At 54.8% G+C, this 6,000-nt stretch overlaps 1 protein-coding gene across 1 annotated transcript in view; it reads right to left on the reverse strand.

Annotated features, from left to right (window-relative positions):
- RNF144A (ring finger protein 144A) overlaps window positions 1-4,401 on the reverse strand; it is a 114,691-nt gene extending 110,290 nt beyond the window's left edge. The window contains exon 1 of the mRNA XM_058551849.1: window positions 4,189-4,401. The gene's annotated coding sequence lies outside the window, so the exon portion shown is untranslated. The remainder of the gene's footprint in view (window positions 1-4,188) is intronic.
- Window positions 4,402-6,000: the final 1,599 nt, after the last annotated feature.

The raw sequence follows: 6,000 nt of genomic DNA on the forward strand, positions 1-6,000 counted from the left end.
TCCACGAAAACCCACCCTTTGGAAGGCAAAAAGTGTCCCAGGGAAACCATGATGTAAGAGGCATTCTAAGGACAGACACAAACCCTGTTTAACCAACAACCCAACTGACAGACGCTGTCAATACCCACGTTCTGGATGTGAAATCCTCCCCTTTGCTCCACTAGGTCTGCACTGGGTTCCTGCCCACAGAGCTGTGCTGGAAGGAGCAGAAGTCATCCAAGCCTGCACTGCCACTTCCTTCCCTTGGGCTCACTTCCAGCTCAAAGGTTCTCACCCGCAGGCCGCAGGCTGCTATCGCCGGGGAATCACGCCAGCCTTGCTCAGGTGACTCTGAAGACAGAGACACGTTCCGGGTTGTAAAAGCAGCAGTCGCTGCCTGTGGGTCCCCGCAGCTTCCCGGAACCCTCTCACCTCTACCAAGCAGACCTGGGGGTGGGAAGGGGATTGAGGGAATACTTACAGGGACAGAGGCTCCAAAACCAAACAGTGAAAACCCCACCTTCAGAGACAGCCGGCCCAACCTCGAACACGACAGTGGCAGAGCAGCAGCCTCACTGTGCTGGCTCCAAGTTCCCTGCCCCCCAGGCTGTTTCTTGCTGTTCCCAGGCCCAGAATCTGACCTGGACCCTCCAGTTAGCCTGGCTAACCTGGACTCATCCTTGACATCCCAGCCCGGCATCACCGGCTCCGGTTGCTCTCCTCACCACAGGGCAGAATGAGGCGCCCCTCCCACGCCCCACTGAACTCTGCACCCCAACCCCACTGCTAGAACAATCTGTCAGTGCGATGGCTTCCGCCGCTGAGACACAGCCTCCTGAAGGGCACAGAATATAGCCTTTTCTGCAGGACTCTGAGCTCAACACCAGGCTTCAACCTTTACCACGTGCGTGGCCTTGGACGACGACACAACCGCTCTTCGCTGCACCTCTCTCCTTTGTAAGCTGGGAACAGTATCAATACCTGTGCGGCCTGTCCTGCGGGGCTGTGTGAGGCCTGCATCCACAGCCATGCACTGCACCTCCTACCAGTGCCCAGTAATGGGAAACGCTAAATGAATAGTAACTACTCTCTCCTCTCTCTCCAGGGTCACACTCTAGAAGACTGGAAGATATTGGTTGACACACTTCTGCATGCTATCCAGGAACTTACTTTTCTCTATAACACTGTATCCAGCTGGTCAATTTGCTCCCTAGAGAAAGCACTGCTCTCAGAGTCTGCAGGCCATTCGGGAAACAGGTTCCAATTCAGGTTCTAGATTCCAGGAATGAAGGAGGATGGGGACTCTCATCACCAATGAACCACCCTCTTCAAAGTCTCATCTCTCAACATAACATCTTTGAGAAAAGCCACTCTTTTTGCAAAAGTCCTTACAAAGGGTTGCATTTGGTGAGTAGTTCTAAAATATTGATTCTCCTGGAAAAGACCTTTAAATCAACACATTTTTATTTCAGGATCTTGGAAATCACTTAAACCAACACCTTAGTCTTACAGCTGAAGGAACTGGGGGCATGCAAGGAGGTGAAGACCCTTGCCCAAGGTCACACAGCTGGGTCAGAGAGTTGTACAAACTCTGTCCTTCAGCCCTAATTCCCAGCAGGTATGTGAACAGTTGCTTCAATTTAATTTTTCTCTAATTAAGAAAAGGTATTCACGTGTGTCAGTAGTGCAGCAACAAAAGACAGAGGAGGCTGGTTTGGAAATGATTACCTCAACTGACTTTTCTAGTCTTAAAGAAAGGCACCTTCAACTTGGTTCTTGGATCTCCAAGGTAGGAAGGTACCCAGAGTGAATAAAACATTCCATGCTATTCATCGCCTCTTGGCTGTCTCTGATATCCCGCACCCCAGGAATTCAGGGGGAGTCCTTGCTTGGCCAGATTCCCCAAAGAGTCTGAGGGCTCAATACCATCCAGAGTGGCTCCAGACCACCAAACCCCCAAGCTAGCTGGCGTGTCTCCATCCTCCCCAGCTCAAGTGCAGAGAGGAGAACAGCAGACAGTCCCAGGCCGGCCACAGCTCTCTGTGTGGCTGGGGTCCCTGACCTCTCCTCTCCGAGTCTACAGTGTCCTCAAGGTCACAATGAGGGGACTGAGCTAGGAATCTGTGATGACCATCTAGCTCTGTGATTCTCAATCTAGGAGGACAAGTCTCTCCCTGTCTCTACTACCAGAGAGAAAGGATCCCAAGAGGAGGAGAAATTTGAACAAAAGAAGGCGGCGGGGCCAAATTATGAACCACAGTTGAAAAAACAGACGACGTGGCTCCTAGCGTCTGGCCCTGCCGCTGTCTGGCTGAGTGGCACGTTCACCCGCTGGACACCAGCAGCCTCAACTGAACAGTGTGTGTGGTCCCTTCCAAGTCCCAAACCACAGTAAGTCCACAGAGAAGCACCAGAGTCGCCTGTGGGCACCCACATCATTCATTCGCCAGCTGCAGCTCTGCCCCCAGCATTTCAGTTTGCCCTTCATTCCCCTTCCAGGGTACTGACGTTAGAATCAGGGCCTCTTTAAACACATGAACTTTCTGATTCCAACTGTGCTGAATATGGAAATTTTCCATGCCAGTAAAATTAGTTTATTTGTATCCCATTTTTTCATGAGGTCCTCAATCCATGCTTGACCCACTGAAAAGCAGTGCAGGTGGGGGGGGGGCCTGATTCCAAAGCTCACACTCCCCCTTCCCTCAACACTGCCTTAATCACTCTAAAGCAGGGCTCAGTTCACTCACTCTCCTCCTCTGAAACCATCAATGGCTCCCACTGCCACAGGATCAAGACCCAACTTGGCCTGGAATTCAAAGATTTCATGATTTGTCCCCATCTGACCTCTCAAGTCATAATCCCTTTGCACTCTTTAAAAAATAATAAAAACAAAAATTAAAAAGGCACTAGAAAGCTGCAAGAGATCAGGTCCCTATTATTAGTACTGGGGGAGGGAATACAATCACAGGAGCCTTTGGGCTCCAGGCCCATGGGAAAGTCCCCAGCACAGACCTTGAGTTCCCACCCTCCTTCTCTGCTGGGCAGTTCCCTCTGGCCACTGGCTCTTCCTACCACCTTGGACCTGCCCCGCTTCAAGCTTTGACTCAATACTCCTCCTCATAAAGCAGCCCTGCCTCTTCCTCCTGCCTCCCCGTCCTGGGAACTCCCACAGCGCCACAGGCATCTTCTCTGCAGGCTAACCTCTCCCCTGAGGGCAGCCCCTGGCCAGATTCACTGGACCCTGTCCTTACTAGATCCCCAGGCTCCACTCCCAGGAAAGTGCTTCCTTCCCATAACTGTTCAAAGCAGGATGTGGGGTCTCTTTCTAGTACAGGGACCAGATCCCCCTCCCACCAGGGCAGCAGGACCCACTCCGGGATACTCCCCTGGGGCCTTATCTCGCTTTTCTCCCTTACCCTGCCTTCCACGGAGCACAAGGAAAGTACAGGATATTTGTTGAATGGGCTTTTTTTTTTTTTTTTGACTGGAAAAAAGAGAGAGAGAACTTTAGGACTGACCATCCTGAGACCTGCCTATGTAGATCATTACGGTACAAGTAACCCCTTCCTCCGTGATCCTGAGCCTTCAGGTTTCCACAAGTGAAGAGTGCTGGGCGCCCAGGACGGTGCGGGGGAGCTGGGGAGCCTCTGCTGGAGGGTGGATGGGGGAGACCCGCAGGGAACTCCCCCACACGCCCCTCAGTAAAGGAAGGCTTCGAGGGAGGAAGACAGCGGCCGCGGTCATCTGGGCGCCTGGATGTGCAAAGCGCAGGACCCACGGCACCCGGCCCGCTCCGGCCAGACTGACCCGCCCGCCGCCTCCCCACGCCCCGGCCGTTCGCCCTTTCCGAGACGTCGTCGTCCCCGGCCTGCGGGTGGCCCCCCACCCAAAAGAGGCCCCTGTCTGCCACCTCGCCCGCCGGACCGGCGCCCAGAGACGCAGCGCTGCACAAGGGACCCGAGGTTCCCAAGCGGCCGCGGCGCTGTGGCCACCGAGGGGCACGGCAGGGCCACGGTGGAGTCCTCGGCACGAAGCCGGCGGGTCCCCATCCGCGGACCCTGCCAGCCACCCTCGGCCCGCCCCGATCCGAGCGCCAGGGACCCGGCTGGGCCGGCGTGGGGCGAGCCCGAGGCCGGCTCCGCACAGCCACGTCCCTCGGCCGCGCCCCGCGGCCGTCATGCCGACACAAAGGGGACGCGCGTCACCCACCTGGTCCCGCGCGGCCGGGGCCCCGGGGGCCGCCGCTCCTGCTCGGCCGCGGGCGGGGCTGCGCGCGCTCCGCGCGATGTCGGGCGTCCGGTGCCCGCTGTCCGCCGTCCGGTGGCGGTGTCCGCTCTCCGGGGCCGGGTGCCCGCCGCCCGCCGCCCGCCGCCTCGCGCCCGCGTCCAGCCCGGAGCCGCCCTTTATTCCCTGCCCGCCCTCCAGCCGGGGCGCACAGCCCGCGGGGGGAGAGTGGGCGGCGGCGAGCGGCACAAAGACGCGGGGCCCAGGCTCGGCCGAGCGCCCCCGCCCGGCGCGCAGCGCCCCCTGCCGCCCGGCCGTCCGCCCGCGCCCCGCCCTCGCCGCGCAGGCCCGGGGAGGCGCCTGGTCACCCGAGGACCGCGAGAAGCCGACGGCCACTGAGGCGAACCCGAGGTTCCTTGTCCGGCCGCCGGAAGACGGACCCCTGATGCCCACACTCTGCGGGGGGAAAGCAGTAAGCTAGGAAAGAAATAGGTGACCCAATCAAACCCTCTTAGCCAGGTGATAGGAGCATCGGGCTGGGCACCAGTGCCTGGGGTCAGGTCCCGGCTCTGCCACGGACCAGACAAACAGGAGCACGCCACTGGGCTTCCCAGAACCTGAGCTCCGTGCCTTGTCGTATGAGGACGTTGCGATGAAGGCTGAGGGCCTTTCTATACCAGCGTCACGTGAACTGTCTTTCCGTGCCAATACCTGGTTGCTTTGAGGGATGGAAAAGAGGGGGCAACGTGGAGGGTCCCTCAGTTTTGTGGATACCCGAGATCCAGGCATAGCAATTCATTTCCTATTCTTAGGGGTTCTAGCTTTTTAGAGTCAGATCTTTGAAGGCAGAATTCCTATAAGATTTATCTTTGCCGTTCCCTCTACTAGAAGTTCCGCAAGTGTTCAATTCGACTTCTGGCAGGCACGCGTATCTGAACAGAGCTTATCGGTGTCTACGAAAGAATTCCTCCATCAATGCATAGACTCTTTTCTCGAGAATTACGGGAAAACCTGCCATAATATCTTTCTTCCTTAACACCATACCCTCCACACTGTCGGCTCTGACTTCTAATGCTATCACCTACAAGCCCTGAGACCTTAAGTGAGTTACTTAACTTCTTTGTGCTTCAATTTTCATATCTGGAAAAATGCAGGTGGTAACAGTATGTGTATCATAGAGATCCTGGGAGGGATTAAATAAGTCAACTAGTCAACTATGTATAAAGCATTATCATCATAGCTGGCAAATTGTAGGAACTTCGTGGTCCTTAGCTATTATTTGTCTCATTTCCCTGAGACAATTACACTACAAGATTCTTAACTATCTTGACACACTCTGCATAATTTGTCTTCCCCTGCTACATACACATCTTTTTTAAAAATATAAATCTGTCTCATCTACACTGAGAAGTTATTCTGGTAAATATTTCCCCTCCTCAAAGATATGAATGAGCACTTGCCTTCTGATGTCTCTGTCAAATTCTTTGTAGAAATGGCATTATTCAAGAAGAGGGCCCAGTGGGAAGAATCCTAACACTTGGTTACTCCACCCTCTCACTAGAAGATGAAAATGGTTCTGCATAAAGGCCCGAGCTTCATGGAAAATACATCCCTCCTATACTCTGACTGTGGTACCAGGAAAGTACAGGTGTGATACTGCTTATGAATGGATGGTTAAATGAATGATGATGACTGCAGATACACAGGGAGTGGAGGTGATCCCGTGTGCTCTGTGGTGAATCAGTTCACACTGAGATGCAGACATTTCTATGGTAAATGGCATAGAATTCAAGTTGG

Source organism: Diceros bicornis, chromosome 12 (genome assembly GCF_020826845.1).
Source record: "Diceros bicornis minor isolate mBicDic1 chromosome 12, mDicBic1.mat.cur, whole genome shotgun sequence".
NCBI classification, from domain to species: domain Eukaryota; kingdom Metazoa; phylum Chordata; class Mammalia; order Perissodactyla; family Rhinocerotidae; genus Diceros; species Diceros bicornis.